The 21507-nt window shown below is 44.3% G+C and overlaps 1 long non-coding RNA gene across 5 annotated transcripts in view; it reads right to left on the bottom strand.

The window, feature by feature from the left end:
* The window catches only part of LOC116242936 (uncharacterized), a 190037-nt gene that overhangs the window by 121636 nt on the left and 46894 nt on the right, over positions 1 to 21507 (bottom strand). For all 5 annotated transcript variants that reach the window (XR_016466742.1, XR_016466743.1, XR_016466741.1 and 2 more), the window contains one exon: positions 1420 to 1662. This is a non-coding gene — a long non-coding RNA (uncharacterized LOC116242936). The remainder of the gene's footprint in view (positions 1 to 1419; positions 1663 to 21507) is intronic.

The raw sequence follows: 21507 nt of genomic DNA on the forward strand, positions 1-21507 counted from the left end.
CACTTTAGAGCACCTTATAAGAGCTTAACTCTGAAAGCGTTAAACATGATTCAGAAGCCTTGGCTAGAACTAAGTCAAACTTTGAGAAGTTGCTTATATGACTTGTGTTAGTATTTCAGATCCTACAACAGTTTATTGCATATGAAAAATATCATTCCCCTTCAAGTGTTCTATTTAAATAAAACTGCCATTTTCAGCAATAATACTTTAGAAGAATTTGTGCCGAAGGCCAAATAAGTCATTTTTTTTCAGCTGTTTTGGAGCTCTTCCACTCCAGCCATTCACTAAGTATTCAATGAACCCCCTTGAAGTCCTTATCAGGCCTGAAATTATAACACAACTTTAAACTTGAGGATCTTTGCCTCATTTTCAGGCTTATGTTGAGACGAACTCCACGTTTACAGTTAATCTGGACCACCAGTAGTTCTTTCAGACATTTTTTTTGTTATGAAAAATAATATGCAAGGAATTTAAAAAAGGTGATATATCTGCAAATGACCCTCAGACTGCATGATCTCATCTCTCAGCCACTCAACATCTGGGAACAGGAATGAAGTTTGGCGTTCTTTAGCAACAGATCAGCAAAGAAGACAATAGATACCATTTGAAGCACAAGCATACCCTCTCAAGCCTGCCACCTCTTCCTTTCCTGCCTCACAGAAGTCAGGAACAGACTATTTGCCATCCAATAACTCCATGAAGCAAGAGTGGGGATGTAAGCAGTCATTTTCCGGTTTAGAAGTGAAGGCAAATGGTTAAAACCCAATTTGACAAGCGCTAACTGCAGAATCCAAAGTGGCTATTACCAACATCATCACAAGCTCTGTTACAATTGGGGCATGGTTTTGGGATGTTCCTATGAGGCAGCTGGAACCATGTAGCCCCAGAGGCATGAGCTCGTGAGGGAATTCACTGCCAGCCCTCAGCTCTGGCTGCCAACCTAGCACATGAGCTGGGGACAGAATTTCCCTTCTCAGCCTGTATTTGATGTTTTAAGTACAGTAGACCAGGGATTGTCTGTTACTTTGTCTAAGATGAAAAATACACAAGAGAATACGATCCTGATCTTCTTGGGCATCTCTGCCCTTCTTCCATATTAGGTTGAAACCAGCTGAGAAGTCCTGAGGAGGGAGATAGAGGGACAGATATACAAGCAGGAGTACAAGTTCATACAGAATACTTCTACACAAAGCTCATTTCCTTAGAAAACTGGGTAAGAAAATACCCTAAATCCTCTCAGCTTTTGGATGCTGAAATTATATCTGGCCTGGTGTGCCTATACCCAGCTGCCAAAGCTGTAGAGTTAGGAACGTGCCCACTAACACAGACAAGAAGAAGCTGTGTCCTGTTATCTCCTTCAGAGATGGCATCAGGACACAAAAAGCTGATGTGGTTGTAAAAAATAAAAAGTGGCCCTACCAAGGCAGGCTGAAAGTTCATAATTCAGTATCTTGTCTCCATCAGCAGCCACAATAGGCTGTTGAGTGCCACAAATAGGAACTCAGCGAGGAATAAAATTCAGCAGATGTATTTGATGCTTTCCACTGGTGTCCTCTTCCAACAATTTTTGCTCAGCAACTTCTTGCAAATACTGCAGTCACTATGTTCTTAATCTTGGTGGATTTCTCTTTGATGAACTTCTCCCCTTGAACTCGTGCAAACCTGTAAGTGACAGAGAAGTTTGTCGGGATACAGGCTTTTCCCCAGGTTTTCTGAAAATATAGGGCAGTTATGAAATGTAGGTCTTTGGCCTGCTCAGAAAGGAAGCAACAGCCGTGTCCCACGTTGCTCCCGCCTTCGTGGGACACACTGGCAGAGAGAAGCTGAGAGGCAGCTCAGAATATGGCAGTCTCAGCAACTCTCAAGCTACACTGTTCCAGGAAAAATTAAAATCAAAGTCTTTTAGATACCTTGCAAATAATGAACATAAAACAAGAGGCCTTGCCCTTTTGCATTTTAATCTTCCAAGATGAAGCTAAACTGGTTCAAGGTTTCTCATCCAGCATAGGCTGAATCTACGAGGGGTGTTCCTGGCACAACCAGGTTAGGCAAGAATGTGATTCCCTGCTGCACTGGAACTCAGAAAGTCAAGTGAGCAAACGCCTCACATGGAGGTCTGGCTCCAATTTGACCAAAAGGCAGATATCAGTCCTGAGCAGGTGGCTGAACACATCTGTTAGTTTTCTGCTTGTTCTCCAGCAGTCTCTCCCCAAACAGGGCCCTGACCCGATTCTCACCAAAGCCCACAAAGGTGGCCGACCTGCTTTAGGAGTTGGACTGCACCCAGCGTCCAGCCAAGGGAATGCCACCAGCTGTCCCGCAGCCCAGGGCTCAGCGGAAAGCCATCGGGCCTCCTGCATTCTTCTCCAGCTTAGCGGGCCGTCCAGCACCAGCCCTGGCACTCACACAGCTGCTCAAATCAGATATCACCATCCAAGCAAGGCATGACTGTCATCGGCCCCCGGCACCACGACCTCTCCCTCCCAGCAAGCCACAAGAGCATGCCACATCTTGTGCCCACATTTTCTTTCCTAAGAGAGCCCCAAGAGGCTCCTCTGGCACAGCTCGCATTGCTGGTGAACAGCTCCCTCCGGCTTCCATGTTTACATCATTGTGGTTGTTAATTTGAGAGAAGCCTTTTATTTTAGACCCCCCCCCCCCCCCCCACACCCCCTCTCCCTCCACAGGGGGGAAAAATGTGACCTTTAAGATTGTTTATACCAATCAACAAGAAGGCCTTGCGCTGCCAGATTCCAAGAAACACGAGACAGTCTTCGAGCTGGAAGAGGGAGGGGAGCTGGGCAAGGAGAGGGAGCAACCCAGGTCAGGAGTTCATAGACAGGATAAAGCAGAAGGCAGCACAAGGAGACGGGTGGCAGGGCATGCCCTTTCCATTCAGAGACAACATGGGCATTGACAGCCTCGCAGACAGCGTGCAGCAAGCCAGAACACTGTTCCTGTGTCCCAAGGTGATAGGAGAAATGAGACAGTTGTGAAGGATGACCTTGAAGAATTGTAGAATCATTAAGGATGGAAGAGACCTCTAAGATCTCCTTGTTCAACCACCTACCTATCACCAATATTGCTCACTAAACCATGTCCTAAAATGAGGGTTCCTGTTTCTTCCTAAGAAAACCCTCAGGGACCTTTTTCCAGCATTTCATGGCGAACCAGGAGACATCGAGGACAAGTCAGGGCAAGCAGAAATTATTGCAGTCCAGTTCTGCAATCTGGTGCCCACTGTGATGAAGAAAGTGGCTTGACATGACAAGGAGGAAGATGAAAATATTTTCCCACTGTTGAATGCAGAAGTAAATAAATAAGTAAATAGACAAGCATTCAAATCCAGGAATTTCCTTTCATTGCCAGCATTAGCCTTCAAGGGAGTAGCACCACAAATTTTTTCCTACCACTGTGATGAGCCAAACAAGCAAAGGTTGTGGCTTCAGGGATCCAAACTTCCAGCATCCTAACAAGCAGAGGAAGCATGGTTTACTAACATGCTCCACTGGCACAAAGGCTATAGGTGCCTTGTGCACAAAATGCCAGCACAACAGATGGGAGAACTCCCCTGAAGTTCAAAGGCAGCCATGCCTTCATCCCATACCAGGAGAGAGCCAAGGCATCGAAGGAAGGAAGAAAAGAGGCAAAGGATCAAGAAGAACTGCGGGAGGTCAAATGTGGTGGGGTAGACAGAGATGCTGTGATATAGCACACCACTTTTGGGCAGCTGGCCCAGCTCAAGGCAGGGGTTTTCAGGATGGAGGTATGTTTCTTCCTTTGAGTCTGCTCCCTAAACAACACAATACAGTGGATGTGAACTTTAGCCCCAAGGTATCTGGCACAGAGTCAGCAGCTTGACGGTTTGAGACACTTTTTTGTGGTCAAAGCTCTCTATGAACCTATATATTTACAATTTTAGGACTAAGTCTTGTTCTCATTTACACTTATCTTCTCCATTGACTTACACAATATAACCAGAGGTGGTATTTGGTCTATGCGTTGCTTTTATTTCTTTTGTTGTCTGCCTAGATATATTATTTATGACCCATTAGATACATTTGTTTGTTAACTTACAAACCTCAGAAAATATTTTTCATGAAAGACTGTATTTTTAAACAACCACGTCGCCACTCCTCTATTAGCACTTGAGGATTAAATAAGACTGTGAGTAGTTGTTAAATAACAGTTGGTTACTGAAACACATGTACTGAGGTTTTGGTCTTCCCATTATTGAGGCTAAAGAAACGATGCTTTTTACAACCACACTGATGTTGTCCAGCTGAATTCTTATTTCAAGGCACATTTCAAATGTTGAATTTTAAACCACCACATGGATTTCTCACCCATACCTTCAGCAGCTTTGGACATGCTGTGAAGGAGAAAAGCAGATGGATGCCACAGCTGGTTGTGCAGAAGTCAAATCTGATTCTCTTTTAAAATACAATTAGTTGATTGTTTTTTGAATTTGGGGTTTCTCTCTCTCTCTTTCTATTCTTTCTCTTTTTAAAGCATACTGATTTTTTTGCTGGGTAATACAGCATCTAGGATTTGCTTGCTAGGACAATTATCTCATGCAAGCTGTGCACAGCTGCACTGTTGGTGGAGTTGCAGTTGTACTCACTTTCCTTGCTTGACCAAACTACCAGAAGTCTACTTGTGGAAGTGAGCCCACAGAAACATTTGCGTGCTGAGATTGGTCATGTCATCTCTGATACCTAAATTCATACATCTGCCAACATGCTGCCTGCAATCTGAAACATGCTCCTGTTTCATTCCTGCATTGTCTCACGGATGAAAGAAAATGCCAGGAGAGAAAGAGATGGCTTACATATAGCCAGCAGTTACTTGCTATTCCCTGGGTCCTGTTTTCAATATAAGTGTTTGGTTTAGGTTATTGTTTCTCCTTTTTCCTCTTCATTCATTCGAGCATTCCATCTTGCCATGCAATTGGAGCTATTCAACTCTAAGATAAAAAGGCTGAAGATGCTCAAAGACCAAACTGGGTTGCTCGCTGACACGGACTGAGTCCTGCTTCATATGATTTAGCAAATAGTAGTTCCTCTGAGAAATTATTCTCCATTCAGTTCCTCAGCAAATGTGTCCTGATTGGATACAAATGAGAAAAATGAAATGCAGATGATTTTCTTTTGGCTGCAGCTCTGGGGAGGCCTATGCAGGACGTATATCTTTGGTCAACTGTCTCCTGATTTCTGTCGACAGATGTGTTGTTCCTTCCTACGTACATCCAGGCAGCTCTGACTCTCTACTTTTCAAGGTCTAATTATGACAAAAACTGTTGAAAGTCACAGTAACCTTGTTCCAGGAGTCAGCTCATCCTTCAGAGTAAAAATGCAGAGTCAGCCCTGCCTACATATTGCCAAACTCCACGTACAGAGCTTCCCGTTTGCTGGCACTGACTCTTTAGAAGTGCCTATGCAGTAAGAAACACCAGGCACAGAAATTTAGCTGGAAATCAGCAGAGATCTTGTGAACTGCCACTTCTGCTTCTCTTGCTATTTTGACTTCTCTCATAGCATTGTGAAGTCAGAAGGAAACAACGTAAAAGGAAAGAATGCTCCAAAAAAAAAAACAACACAGACATTGACACAGCAAGAATTGGGTTCCTCTTTGTTCCCTTAGGTACTAAGATATCAAACCCAAAAGCATATGCTTGCTATTTCAAGATGTTCACTGGAAAATTTTTCCTTCATTCTATGGCACTTGTCCATCATATCACGAGACAGTATGTACCTACACCAAAGAAAGATTATCACAGAAAGGCCATCTTCTGTTCAGTTGTTAATCTGTCAGGCTAATCAGCAGAAAACACTAGAAAAACTTCCTTGTTCAAGATTTTTTGCCATAAGAATAGGCAAACCATACTCCCTCTCTATCAAAAAAAAATGCCTGCCTTTACGAGGCCTCTTGAAATAAGCCAACCTACAGAAAATATTACATACATAGCTAAATAAATAGATGAGGCTAATAATAAAACTATTCCAACAGAGAGATTGAAATCCCCAAAAGCGGGAAAAGGGCTTCTGTGGACATCAGCATGGAATTTATCCCACTATTAAGTTTGAAAGTATCTCACGCACCATGAAGATGGATAGTAGCATGGAACTGGTGTAAAGGTAGATACATCATTGGTCTGGTCCATGGCCAGAATCTCATTCCGCCTCTTGAAACCTAAAGCTGCAAAAGACTAATGTAAAAATCCAATGATATATCAAAGCTACCTGATACCTCCCAAGCTCTGCAAATCAACAATCTTTACAGCCAGAAAAGGGGCTCAGAGCTGTACTTTATTTGTGACCGTACTCTTAAATGTCCAGTTTAGGTAAAAGAGTTTATGATTCTCAGGCTATGATGGATACCCTAACTGCAACCACAGCTGTAAAGACACAGTCAGGATTATTTTGAGCATCCATCACCCACCCAACTTGAGCCTTACGTCTCATCTGTCATCTAAGTAGGGGGTGCAAATCTCATTATAACCACCAGAGTGAGTCATGCATTACAACTTCTGTGCATGTCCATTACACAAGAATAACCTCCCAGGTCCTCCAGTGGGGATGGCAGAGATAGATGGAGATCTCTCTTTGATCTGGGGGGATTCTTCCTCTACCTCCAGTTTGTCTCCAGTTGCCTCCAAGGTCATGCTGTCAAGACAGGGACAAGCATCCTCCCTTGCATGTGAATCTAATCTCCCCTCCTCCAAAACCACCAGTCTACACGTGTTTGCTGTTACTTCCAGATGTGTCCACAACTTGAAAGCAGTGATTTGAGAGGAAAAAAAACATTCAGAGCTAGCAGAGCTGAGTCCCCCTTCCTCTCCTTCCTCTTCCTTCAGCATCTGTCCAGGCTGTCTACACAGGTGACACCAAACTGTTCAAGGGGACTCAATATTCACCTTGGAAGCACGTGCACATGGAAGGATTAGGGAAACAAAGCAAATCTTCCTCTCCCCATCTTACTTAAATCCCCTCTTTCAGCTCCCTGACTCACAATTCACTCCTAGAGATCACTGGCTAAAGCTCTGCTAACAGATAACTAACAAGAAACTCATTTGGTGTCCTTCCCCACTCTGGAATGAAACGGATGTCTGAAAAACAATGGAAATGATGGCACTGACTGGAACTAGATTGCCTCGATAGATGCAGCAGCACGTACAACATTAATATATCTTAATCCTACTGTTCTCACTCAGGCAACCCTGACAGAAGGCTTGAGTCTGTACTGCAGACATCTCTAGCCCTGGGTCTTTCTTCAATAGCCAGTCTGGGGGTCTCTTTCAGGGACTGGTCATGTGGATTGCGATCAGCAGGAATACAATGTCGCTTCTGTGGGGTCCTGTGGGCTGTGAATTTTCCCTTGAAGAGGACAGAAGGAGGAGGGAGAAAGGAGGCAGCTTTGTTCACATGCATATGCGTTCACCCTATAGCCTGAGCACTGTTGGCACAGAAAAGGTTCACTCCTGATTCTGGGAGTCATTCTCAGAGCAGCTCTCTCCCTCCATCAGCTGGAGATGGCCCACCCCCTCCATACCCTGTGCTGTGGGAAGTTAACTTAGAAGCCAGCTTTGCCATCTGTGGACTACCCCATGCTGGGAGAACCCTCAGCTGGGGAGATCAGTTGTCTTTCCAGAGCAGCGCAAAGAAATCAGAGCGTGGGAGAGAACACAGACCCAAGAATCCTTCTAAGTCCTTAGCAAACTTCTCCATGCATCCCTCAGACTCCACCCCTTTCATCAGAAGTACCTAAATGTGGCCGTATAGTAATGTCTGCTGTTGACATCAGAGCAGATTCACAGAGCAGTCCGGCTGCTGCCCTTAGCTGAGTCATGACTCATGAAACAAAGGGGATTTTGAGCATTGTTATTTTATTATTTTCATTATTTCATCCATCATTGTAGCTTCCCTCTCTTACTCTTGGCGAAAAGAGAGAGAAAGACATACACTTACTTACACACATACAAAAGAAAAAGAGAAGAAAAAAAAAGAATGAAAAACTGCCAAGATGGCCAACATCTGGAAACTGATTTCCCAACCCTAGAACAAAGAGTCTTGAAACTGTGGCTCCAACTCTCCTGTTTGTGTTCTCCTATTATGCAAAAAGTCCTAGAATAAAATCTGATAGACAAGAAACCCAAGAGTCGGCAAGAATAATTTGGAATTTATTAGCAAATGAGATCCGTTTGGAAGTTCATGTAGAACTGTACATTGGGCTTACCAAGCTATTAAATTATACACGAGGGCTTGAGAAATCTGCGGGAGTACGACAGCTTCTGGTTCCAGACAACTTATCCTTATAGATCAGGCTTGGCTTAACTCACTTCTTTAATCCTGGCTAAACTACTTGTGCCATTTCTACTACTTTCCACATTCAGAAATATAATTCTTAGCAAAGTTTAGTGCCATGCAGGAATGGGGAAAAATTATGGAGACACAAAGAGAAAGCTAGGAAAGAAAAAAGGAAGAAACACAATTTTGAAATCATCATTTTTCAGTGAGGGAAGGGGAAGAAGCAGTTCCTGAAAGAGTTCAGAACATCAGCCATTTTTAATAGGAGGAAGTTTCAAGAAACGGGTTAACAATCTACTACTGACATTTAACAAAAAAGATTTTGCAAGTCACCAGAAATGTTCATGTGGGAAGAAATATCTTCAAAAACACTCAGTTTTTAATTTAAAAAACTGAAACCCCATAGCATTTCAATAGAAAAAAAAATTAATCATGCATTGTTGAGAAATGGCACAGTGCACCCCACTGGGACAGAAAGAAATGCATTATTAGTCGAGAATCATTGAGGAGAGGACAATTATTTGATGGCCTCAAAAGAAGATGCTCCTCTGACCTGTCAGATCACATACAGACATGCCCAAGATCCACAGGTCCTTCAGCTTCTTTCTCCCCTCTGACTCTCAGTTTGGGTCTCCTGAATGGCAGCCCAATACGCTGGCACTACATGGACAAAGGATTGCCTGCTTTACCTCCAAGCCAAAGCAATCCAGGAAGAGACACCACAACTAAGTGCGCATGAATGAGATCACAGTGTCCTACAACATGTCTCCCAGTCACAGCCCCTTTTTTTCCACCCTCTCTTCCCTTTGAAGTTACTTAGCTGTGCTTATGTTCAGTGTTGAATCATTGGACCTAGCCATTCATCTGGGCCCTTGGGATGCGTTACAAGGATGGAAAGAGAAAGGCACTGCTTCATAACGCCTTCCAAGTATGAGGGAGAAAGGATTCCTGGAAAATCTGGTTAAGACTGTCCAAAAAAACCTCTTCGAAGAAACGTGGCAAACTGTATATAGCTATTTATGATGGAGATGGAAGTTGGACTACCCCTGAAGACAAGCGGTTGCTGCCCAAACAGAGGTCTTAATCATCATTCCAGTTAGTCATTGAAAATTAAACACACCATAAGTAGGTGGAGGAAAAGGGCTATTCCAAATAAATAGGCTCATTATTCTACAGGAACTGTTCTAGCTCATATATGTTTACCTATACTTGCATTTAAAAAGAAGGCATTGAGCCAAACCATGGATCCAGAACTTGAATTCTGAAACCAGACTTCTTTCTCCATGCATGGAATTGCTCAAACAAGAACAGAATTGGTCAAAACAATGTTTTTCTTTAAACGAACAGTGGTTTTTCTTCAAAAGAAGATTAATTTATGAGCATTTTCCTCTCCCCTCCCTCAAATTTTTCTAGTTTTTCAGTTAAGAAATTTTTCAGCTTTGGTTTTAGCTTTGTTTTCCTTCATTCTTCCTCCGCTGCCTCCATTTTTCATGGCCAAACAGAACGAAAGCAAACGAGAAGGTGGAGGGGTAATAAAGAATATCTAAATGAACAAAACATTTTCATTTATGTCTTAAAATTGGAACTTCGTAGACTTTTTCCATTTCTTCTTTGAGATCGTTTCCAATTTTTTGCCTTGCTTGCATTTTTTACTGTCAAATCAGAAAACAGAACTTTTTAGGAGTGCTGTCCAAAAGCACTTTCGAATTACTTGCAGGAAATACTCTCAGAACGTGATCTGCACTGCTTCTGCCTCCCTTCACACATCCTACCCACACAAGAAATATTTTTGCTACCTACAGATATGCACAGGTCAAACACAGCCCAGGTGTAGTACAACAACTCAGCACATGGGCTACCTGTTTTCTGCTTTTCCTTGAGCATTTTAATGGCCTAAGATCTCAAAGGATATGCATGGGGCAAAGCAGTCCTCTGTGGGGGCAAAAGCAAGGTTCAGCCCTTCTCCTCAGAGGAATCAAATAGAATATTTGCCTTTAGCATATTCACAAAGACAGGGTCTTGCCCAAAGTGCATACCGAGGGAATGAATCTCCCAGAAATATGAATTCTCTCTGCCTCATACCAAAACATTCATAGTAAGACCAGGCGGCACTCCGCAGCAAAACATTGGCAAGAAGAAATACTAATAAAAGACTAAGACACTAAAAACATGAAGAAAAACCTCCCAGAAGAAATGAACATAAGAACACGCTGCTCATTCAATGAAGAAAAAATGCTAACAAATGAATGCTGTCTCATGATGATATTGAACTATTTACAGGAAGAGCGTGGAGAATTTTGGCCAGCAAAAGACAAAACTATCCATCAGAACTATTTTCTTTGCAGAACAAAGGGGAGAGGAAACAGAGAAGGAAAAGTGGGGGTATGAGGAGAGGGTGAAAGGGAAGGAAAACACAGATGAAGAAATTGATGCAAAAACGGAAGAAATGGGAGAAAATGAGAGTAGAGTTAACACAAGCAGGTCTTGTGCTCAATGTTTACCTGCCTGTAGCCAGTCATTGGCACAGACCCATAGACTTCACCCTCAGAAGCAGTAGATTAGTAAATCTGCCATCAGTGTGAACAAAACGTTCTTACGTTAACTGGGGCAAAGTGATTGCAAAGAGTATGCCAGTTCCCATTATTAAATTGTTCTATATTCCTGTCATTTTAGATGACTACGTGAGTTGATTTCACAGCCTGAGCCTTCCTCACCCAGTAGCTCCAGTGATTCATGATACTTTCTGTCAGTGACTTCATCATGTTGCATGGAAAATGCTCTGGAGATACACGTGCATGTGCAGTGACTCACTTTGACTCCTTGGGGGTGACATTTGCAACCTGAGCCAAGTCTGCCAGCAAGACAAAGGCAGGTCTTGTGAGGCTTCCAAGCTGCACGGGTGGGTACTGAAGGATGGAGCATACAGAGAAAGGCAGGAGGAGGCAGCCTTCAAGGATTTGCCACATGCAGCTAACAGCTGAGCGCAAAAGCATACACAAAGGCACAGGTTGGCTCTTCCCACATCTGGCACTGCAGAATGCAAAGCACGTAGTCCATTCTGATGTAGTAAGTAAGGAAAACAGAAGTGCTCTGCACAGTTCTTGAGGACCATGAGGAAGAACATTCCAGAAGTTCTCTGGAACCAAGACAAGCCTTTCCATTTAGAGAGAGGAAGATACTTATGAATCAAGAGTCATCAGAGAGCAAAATGCTGCAAAAAAAAAAAAAGAAAAAAAAAAAGCCTGCATTAGAAGAGGAAGCACCACAAAGTAGCAAGCAGCCATCACTCAGGAAGAATACGCAAGATAGACTGTAAATCTATGAACATGGGATAGAGGAACCTTCAACCTATGCACCAGAGCAGCCCATGCACAGTCAGGCCATTTCCTTTTTGTAGGTACACCAGAAATGGAAGCTGTAAACAGATAATTAAAAAGATGTTTTCTTCTCCTTTTTGGAAGGAGTGGGACTGAGAAAGTGCCAACCAGATTTCCCCAACTCCTTCTGCAGTCCTTGGCTAGCTCTTTCTTTAAAAAAAAAAACAAAAATCAAAAATCAAAGAAGGATCTTGGAAGCGGGTGTAGCACAAACACAGTTTCTGCATGAAGAAAGAATGGTGCACTCAGGGAGATGCCCAAGATGAGCCCTAAAAGAAACGTTTCAAGGAAACATCTTGAGCGAGCAATGCATTTTTAGAGTGGACCAAAGAAATGATTTGGTTTTATTTTTTCTGACAGAATATAAGCAAGCGGGAACAAAAAGCCATTTGTTTTGCCAAAGGAAATCTGAATTTTCAGTTTGAAATAAGATTCTATCTTGATATAAAACTTGTTTGTTTATTAAGTATTTATTCGGGAACTCCACGTGCTTCCTTCAACATGAAAGAAGAATGATCTCCTTTTTAATTCAGCAAGAAAGCTATGAATGAGAAAAGTTTCTGTATTCCTCCCATCTTCCCTGTCATTTCAGTCACCAACATACCTGCATTTATTTCTCAAGACAATGCACCTGCTTCCAGGCATCCTGGAACTAAGTCACCCACAGGGCCACAAGACAAAAAGCCTTCTAACAAAAGTGTAAGAGGCCACAAGCAGTGCCAGGACCGTACTTTTAGCGCTGCTACTTCACGGCTTGCAGTTGTCTTCGCATTGTCATGTTGTGGCTATAGGGAAATGTGCCTTTCCACATGACTTTGAACCCACTGGACAGAAAATCACCACTACTGACTATAGCACCTATTTACTTACGTTTTGCCATGAACCAAGGGCAACACTCAGGCACTTAGTGGAACCTTAAATGGCACTGTAACACTCCCACGTGTTCACAAGGGCACATGAGAAGGTATACCAGAGCCAGACTCCCCGCTGCTCCCCAGGGAACACTCTACTCACCACAGCCAGGCCCCTTTCTTCCTGCATCCTCTGGCCCTGCCACAGCAAGTGACACCCATGCACATGCCAGGCAAGCCATACTGCTTCCCTGGCTGGAGCTACTTGTTACCCTAGATCAATACCAAATTAAAGGAGAAAAAAAAAAAAAAAGAAAGAAAAAGCACTCCCTGGGCATCACACAGTGCATTCCAGTTCCTCTCCAGTCACTGTTTGTCCAGTGTTTTAAATACATGAAGCATTATATAAATGCTATTATTATAATGTTCCCCTCCTTCCAATCAACTCCCCTCGCAGACCCACAGACATTCCCCACCTCCCGTTTTAGCATGCCCATGGCACCAGAAAATACCCTGTTTTCATTTACCCTGCCCTTTGCCACATGATCCCAGCCCTCAGAAGCTTTAAATAGTCTGCATTATTATGAAGGCTTGTTAGAACTTGTCCCTAATCACTCCAGGAATAATCCTTGATGGCTTGTTTCAGCCCAAGTGTAAATGTCTCTGCCACAGCAGGGCTCAGGCCTGCTCAGGTCCCCCCTAGAAGGGAGTCAGGTAGGGCTCAGTGCCTGACACAGGATGAACGGCACATTGAGGGGGCCACATCTGATGCTAGACCCTTGTTGTGCCTGTAAGCTGAAGCTACTTTCAGTCAAACCTTGAAACGGAAACCTACTTTTCAGAAAAGACTGGTTTGACCATATTACGTGTTGATGGATGGCAAGTAGCAGAAGCCAACCTGCCCTTTAAAAGCAAGGCCATGGAAAAAAGTGCCTTTTTTGCCTGCCAGAGCCATGCTCGTTCCTATGAGTCCTATGCCTTGTAATGCTTGCGAATGCACATGAATTCCTGTGCTAAACACTGAAATGTAAGTGCTCTCTCTGCCTACAACCCAGCCCTATGATAGCGATGCAAATAACAAAAAGGAAGAGAGAAATCTACTTCTTAATAAATCTGTTTCTCAAAGCTGGTGATAATGATTTCAATGTCATCTACAGGAGAAAATCCAAGGCAGAAATAAATCTGCTTTTTTTTTTTTTTTTTTTGGTCTGGATTCCAGCTGCAAACATAGAGGAAAACAAATCACACAGTAGCATGATGGCACTGAGCCTAACCACCCCAAAGATGGACTATCAAATAGGGAACCAGATAATTGTTCACCTGGGGTCACATTAGTACAGGATGAATCTTCTGGTGTTTGGAAATTCTTGCATTCATATTATGTGTTGACAGTGCCTCAGCAGTTATGTTCTCATGACAACATATACACTAAAGTGGGAAGCGAGAAGCAGCTGAAAAACACCTGCTAAAATAATATCATGACAAAATGCTGTTATACCGTGGTTCAGCACAGAGCCTGCCCAAACATATGGCCTTCATGTTTTAGGATGATCCTGGAACATTTTGCTAGGCATCCTACAATCTGTAGGACACTACAGGATGTCTCCAGAAGAAGAAAGAAAAGCAGAGAGGGTTTGAGGGCCTTTCATTTCCCAAAAACTTCACAGGTATCAAAAAAGAAGAGAAAGACAACTGGCATTCTTTTGGAATCAAGAGATGCTAATTACTGCATCAGTGAGAAGGTCTGGGTATTTCAGTTGACATATCTCATCATGTAGAAAGGCAGAGTTTTTACATCAATTCTGCTTATTACATGGACTACCAAGAAGACAGAGCTTGACAAAGAGCTGCCTAAAAGCCTGGGTGAAGAAGGGCAGCAAATGGAAGGAGATACTGTGTGAAACCGTATAGACTGAATCAGAGAGGTGTTGAGCCTTGAGATGCTGGAACAGAAAGCACAGAGCATGTTCTCCAAGGTGCTACATCAAATTGCAAACCAGGGCAGTGAGCAGGGCAGCTTGCAGCTCTGCCTTCCCACAGAGATGTAGGCCAACAGCAGTGCTGCAGCAGTGGTTACAGAAACTGAAGTAGTGACGTGCTCAAGGAAACAATTTTCTTCAACATAGGTGGGGACAGCTTAGAGATGAGACAGAAAATGGGTCCCTATAAAAAAATGTGTCAAAGCAGGTCCTACCTCCTGCTGGACTGCACGATGCAGAAATGCAGTAACAAGCATCTATTCCTAGAGCAGCTCTACTCAAAGCAGGGCCTGAAGACACTGTGAGCTCAGCCTTATCCAACGGGTGTCCAAGCAATTGCTCAGACGTATCTTAGGCCATTTTACTCTGTAGGCCTTGCTGAGATGTCCAAATTGGAAACTCAGACCCCCTGCAAGCTCCAAAGGCAGGCAGATGTTTTTTGTTGTTTTTTTTTTTTTTTAACATGATTCATGGCCCAGAGCTTAAGAACCTAGCTCCTGTTCTACTTATGTGGTCCAACCACCCCCCTGAGGCACCTTCTCCACTTCCTCGTCTGCTCTCAGCACTTTGGCAGCTCAACTCAAGCCCCTCGCTAAACAGTGAATATTACACAATGATGGCAAAACCCAGAAACCACTACTCAGCAAGCAGGGTAGGAGCCCAGGGGAAATGTACAGAGAATGTCAGATGGGGAACTGATGCTGCCTCACCATGGCTCTGCTACTCCAACAACTAAGCGTGACATTTTATTTACTTATTTATTGGTGAAGTCTGGCATACATGAAAGATCGAAGAAGGGTAATCAACCTTATCACTAGATAAGATCACTTCATGCATATGAAGTACAGTGTTGTTCTCAGTAGGAAAGAGAGTAAAAGCTCACCTAGACCAGAAAATAAAATCAGATCTTAGAATTATAGAGAATCATAGAATCACTAAGGTTGCAAAAGACCACTAAGACCATTAGATCCAACCGTCCACCTGTCACCAATACTGCCCACTGACCATGTCCCTCAGTGCCACATCTCTGCAGTTCTTGAACACCTTTCAGGCATGGTGATTCCACCACCTCCCTGGGAAGCCTGTTCCAATGCCCAATCATTCTTTTGGAGAAGGAGTTTTTCCTAATATCCAACTTTCTACAGAGGTGCTACAGACAGAGTATACATTAACTGGAAACAAGACAGAAAACATTCTTCTGAGTTATGAAAGACTAAAAGTTGTTGACTAAACCCATATAAACAGTTAGTGAGGTAGTCATGGCTGAAGCTGAACTTACAAAAGAGCAGTTTCACCTCTGGGTGCATTAAGCATCAGTTGCCATTGCCATGCAGCTCATTAGTTACTAGCCATAGTTAACTACTATGTTCTTGGCAGGTAATCAGCCAGGAAAGCCACATTCTCTGCAAGAATTAAAAAAAAAACCATACAGAAACAGTAGAGGTAAAACCCAGCAGGATTTTGTACATGAGACATTGTAACATCTTATCAGGCCCCAGACGCATGAGATCAGAAATGCCAGCTGGAACCCACAGAGCTTATCTGGGCATTCAGAAGTGTAGGAAGAACAGGAGCCAGAGGAGTTTTATTCTATATGAATCCATGAATGCTGCCATTGTAGATAAGGAGCAAAGTCCTTGGTTCCACTAAGTCAATGACAAATCTCAGTTTGACTTCATTTGGGCTGGGATTTCCTGCCCAGCATCCAAGTGTAAAAACTGTACTAAGCACAGGAAACAGACAGCAGAAACTACTGAGCCCACACAGGGCACCCGGCCGCGCTGGCTTCAAGGCGGGCGCACACCCACCTGGGTTAGATGGGAAGGACTGCTGTTCTGCGCTCAGCCCAGGCTGCTCCTCTAAGGCTTAGGGTTAGGCTTTTTCAGGGGCTGGAAGTCAGGTCTGGTAAATCAGCATGTCTTCCTATGAAGGTAACCCCAAATTACAGCACGTTTGCTGTTAGAGGAGGCTCTAGGGTAACCCAGGGCTCTCCAGTCCCTGGGGCAGGAACCTACAGAGGCAGTGTTAACTCCCAGAAATACACCAAGAGGAAAGAGCTGCCAGCCATGGAAATAAAACAAGAAGAAAACAAACAGCAATTTGCCAGAGCACCAGCCTACCATCTTCCAGAAGGCACCAGCTCGTAGGACAGGGGACAAAGGCTCACGACTCTGTATTATGCAGGTGGAGTCTCACAGCATCCCCGTATGCTGGGAACAGCCATCAGCACAGGAGGAATGGAGTACTCCACTTTCTTTTGCCTGCTTCTCACGGAGCAGCAGACCCCAACACTCCTGCTGCAGCTGTGACAGCGAGAGAGCAGAGGAAGGAGAGACCCCACAAGGATGCTGCAGGTGCCACACCAGAGCCACCAGGGGCTTGGAGAACCTTCACCACCTCCTCTGGCCATCTTGGTGACCTTCCATACATCCGGACTCAATGCCCCCCAGGATGAGGTCTCCACCAACCAACCCTGCCATCGCTCCGAGGGATGTGGAGAACCGGTGCCATGGGCAGAGAGGGTCAAGGGCTTGTTTTCACCCTCCACCAGTGCCCCCCTCCCTTTGGCCGGGTGTGTGGGCTTCTTACGGTGCCAATTAAGTGCACGCTGGGGCCGGGGTGGAGGAACGGCGCGCCGAGCCCCCGTCTCGCTGCCTCCGTACTGTCACCTTCCATTAAGCAGCTGGCGGCTGGGACAAGGGGAGGGAAAAGCCAGCAGTGTGTTTGGTTTGCTGTTTTTGTGGGCACTTTACAACTTCAAAGGCTTCCCTCTGGTTCACAGGGGGCAAGGGGCAAAGGTCAGTAGGCACAGTTTGACCTCCCTTTCACCTCCTCCCCAAAAGGGAGAGAGACACACACACACACACACACACAGAGGAAGGAGAAGAAAAGGAAGACAAGATCCTAGCAAACACTTTTATCCTCTAATCTTTCTTCGCCTTAGAGCTGTGGAGGCTTTGTCCAGCAGGCAAAGTGCCCTCCAGAGTCTGACACTGCCACGGCGGGCTCTTCTTCCTCTCCCAGTAAATAAAACAAGAACAGCAGCACCACAAAATAGAGAAGGAAAAAATACTGCTCTTAGGGGTGGGCTTGTTTTTTGTTTGGGGTTTTTTTTTGGCCCCATTTAGATATCCATCCATTGACATATAAACCTTATGACTGCACATGCGGGAGGGAAGCAAACAGGCAGGATTGTTCAAGATCTAGCCTGAGATGTTGAAAAATACATTTTCTTGTCTTTAAAGACAAGCATTGTTGCATTTCTTCATTTATTTTTACCAGTGAGGTCGCTAGCCCGGGGGCACTGAGGAATAAGTTCGAGTTTCAGAAAGCTCTCCACAGCTGGTGATTATATCCCTTGCAGTGCCTACAAAGGCATTGGGAAAGCAGCAGAGAAAGTAAACAGTATCACTTCTGGGGACGGAGAGGGAGAGGAGGAGGGGGGCAGCGCAGGAGGAGGAGGAGGAGGAGAAGAGAGGCAGATGAAATTTAAACTGGCGACCAGCCCAGCCACCAACTTAAAACAATACAGCGAGAGGAAGCCAAAAAAGAAAGGAAAACAGAGAGGGGTGTGTGTGGAGACACGCTGTGTGTGTGTGAGCGTGTGTGTCAGTAAGAGATGGAAGGAGCGCAAAGCAGAGCAAGAGCACAGGGAGGAAGGGATGGGGTCAGGACCAAGGTATCTGGAAACATCTCTAGGGATCTCCCAAGGAGCAGAACAGCTTGCAGTGGGCACAGTCACCACCTCCAGTGTAAACGCATCTGCAAACATGAGTCTGGCAAAGCACAGCTGTTTACCTCTCAAGAATTATGAGAGAAAAACCGCAGGGTCTAGGAAACAACAGTCCCTGCTGTGCCACCTCTTGCATCTTCATTCCAGATGGAGCGAGATGGTAGTAGGAAGGTTCATACAGAGAGCTAGTGGCCGATGCTCTGGGCTGGCACAGCTCAGATCTATCTGCCTTTCAGTTGGCTCTGGGAATCATGCTCTCACTCAGCTCAGGACAGTTTCTAGTTAAGCTAATGCCTTTCTCAAGTATTTTGCTTTGACAGTATGGGAGAAAATGCAGAGTCACAACTGGGTGGTGTTCCAGAGTTTCAAATGTTTTGTGTTTACATCACAGGGCACAAACTAAATGCAACTTAGTCCAAGCCTGCATGAGCATGTGCGAGCCCTCCTCACACAGATGGGTCCTGGATGCTGGCCGGGGCTCTGGCCTCACCTTCCAGAATAGGTCTGGCTACACTACATCTCTGGTCACGTTGACCGTGATCTCACTGGAATGAGGTTAGTCATCTTAGCATGGGGAAGGGAGAGGCAAGCTTTTTGCAATATGCATGCTCCTGGAAAAGGCTAACAAGCCCTCCTTTATAGATGCCTACATGCAGACCAGGGCAGAAGTACAACTGAAAAGCCTATAAAGACAGGCAGTGTGCCTTAAAAGGACCAGATTAGCATGCTCTTTGGGTTGCCCACGCAACTTTCTGCTATTTTTCCCCACCAGGAAGAGTCAAGCATTGTGCAGGTTGATGTGCACTGCTCCAGCAATCACTCTCTCCTCCCAGAAACACCGCTGATTTTAAGGCCCAAGTAGGGCTCTCACGTCATCTGACAGTGAGACAGCCCCACAATTTTGCTTCAGGCTGAGCTCTGGCACATTGTTGGTTCTTGGTAGGATGGACTGGTGAAGTGCTAACTACTCAGTGCGTTGCTCCACTGAAGTTAAGTAATGCTCAAATGCTTCAACCACACAATCTCTTCATTCCCAGCACTGTTCCATACCCAGGAATGAGACATTTCTCCATATGGCCCAGTCCAGAACCAAGCAGGGCAAACAACACTGACAAACGTAACAAAGAGCGCTGCACTCTACAAAGCTTTCTTCAATTCTCCTTGCCCCAAGTCTTTGTGAAGATTTGGTATGGATTCAACTGATCTGTCAGCTCTTCCAAGGGCTTCTTACCCCCTGTCTCCTTGACGCTATTTATAAGAAAACAAATATGGAAAATCTGCAGTAATTTCATCCATTACAAATAATGCTTCCATGTATAGGCTGATGATAAATAAGATCCTTGGGATCCTAATTAGACTGGCCGATAGTTTAACATTTCTAGGAATAAGTTACTGATGATTCTGAAATATAATTTCAAGTTTCTACAACAGATTCTACTGATCATGCACTCATTACTCACAGGTACTTTAGTGCTTGAATGATGCATATGTTGCAAAATCTGGTTAGATGTCAGGAAAACAGATTCACATTTACAGTTAGTCAAACACCATAAAAGGTGGTTCAGAGAGGTTGTGAGGTCTTCATCACCAGTGAGGCTCAACATTGGGCTGGACAAGGCCCTGGACTCATTTGGCCCTGCTCTGAAAGGCCTTGGAGATGACCTCCAGGGGTCCTTTCCAACCTGTATTAGTCTGATGAGGAGGTCCACGTCAGAACCTGCCTAAGATTCACACAGAACCTTGTGTCCAAGTTCAGACGTCAGCATGGAGGCACCCCTGTTGTGGGGCTTCCAGTACAAACATTGCCATGGCTACCTTTTGATGAAAACAAAGTCAGTGCTCTTTGCCTGCTTCCCAAAGGTAACCATGCAGTCAAGTTGAAATAAAAGATCTGAACGCATTAAGCCTCCATGTGTTTAATCTGTGAGCCCATAGCCAGTATATTCATTCCCAACTACATCCAGGCTCTACAGAGTGTGGGTCAGATAGCTGAGCCCAGCAGACAGGCAATAGTACACTGCAGGTGACCCTGCCACCCCCAAAGATTTGCAGATGTACAGATGAAGACAAGAGCAGATTACCAACCTCATCTCCATCCAAACTTTGATCAAAGCCAATTTCAATCTATAAAGGACAGTTCCATTCCTACAACAACAGCAAATTGTCTTGGTTTCAGCCAAGTGGGCCCACATTTACTTTTTACTAAAAAGCACACTGAGGTCTTTTTGGGAAGGAGGAGGTCAGGTTTGACAGAAAATGTAGTGACTTCACCTACCTGGGCACATGGCTAACATATATAAAGATCACCATCTAGTGGCTTATAGGCATGATACCGTCTGTTTTGTGTCTGCAACTTCGATTACCAATAAAGTTGTTGTTACAACACATTACAGTGACTCTTACATTCACCTCCTGAGCAAGCTAGGTATGTATATAAACACAGACAGACAAGTTTCTAAGATGTTCATCCATCCTTCCCTGAACAGACACTGACCCCTTCCCTCATCTTCTCTTCCTCACCTTTTCCTTCATCTCTCCTAAACAGGACCTGAGCACACAGTAGGGATTTGTATCTTACTTGAAGGCACAGAAGCTAGATGTCCAGTGTAAACGAGTCAGACTCCTATGGCAGCTTACACAAGGAGTCAAATGCAACAAGAGGTTGATGCATCGCATCCTTTTGTGTGAAACAAAGCATGCTGTGAGAAGACCTGACATTTCTACAGACTACAGAGGTACTTCAGACAATTAGTTGAGGTTAGGTCCCAAACATTTGAGGGAGAAAGGCAGATAGGATGAACCAGAGCCTGGAAGAAATGGTTACCCAGCAAGCACAAAGGCTCCTGGAAAACCTGTCTGGTGAACTTCCCATGGGATAGTCTATGTCAGCTCTTTTCTGTTTGCCTCACTGTAAAACCCTTCAGGTTGAAATATTCCTGAAACGCTCCCTCATATAAAGGAAGATCTGCAAGTTCTGACAAAACTTTTGTTTCATCAATGCAGACTTCATGAGCTGCACTCCTTGTTCTTTAAGAAAAGATGGGTACAGTCATCCTTATAGAGTTATTCTGTGTAACCCTACTTGACTCTGACGGCTCTAGTGCATAGACTAGCCCAAAAGTTTCTTTAAGTCTTCTGCTTGGCCATGTAGACCATTCCTAAAATATCACACATAAATATTTATTTAGATACATGTCTAAAGGATTAAGTACTACAAGTGCACGGGCCATATATTTTAGTAGCACTGAGTGCCACTAGATA

Source organism: Phasianus colchicus, chromosome 5 (assembly GCF_987193195.1).
Source record: "Phasianus colchicus chromosome 5, bPhaCol1.hap1.1, whole genome shotgun sequence".
Classification (NCBI taxonomy): Eukaryota; Metazoa; Chordata; class Aves; order Galliformes; family Phasianidae; genus Phasianus; species Phasianus colchicus.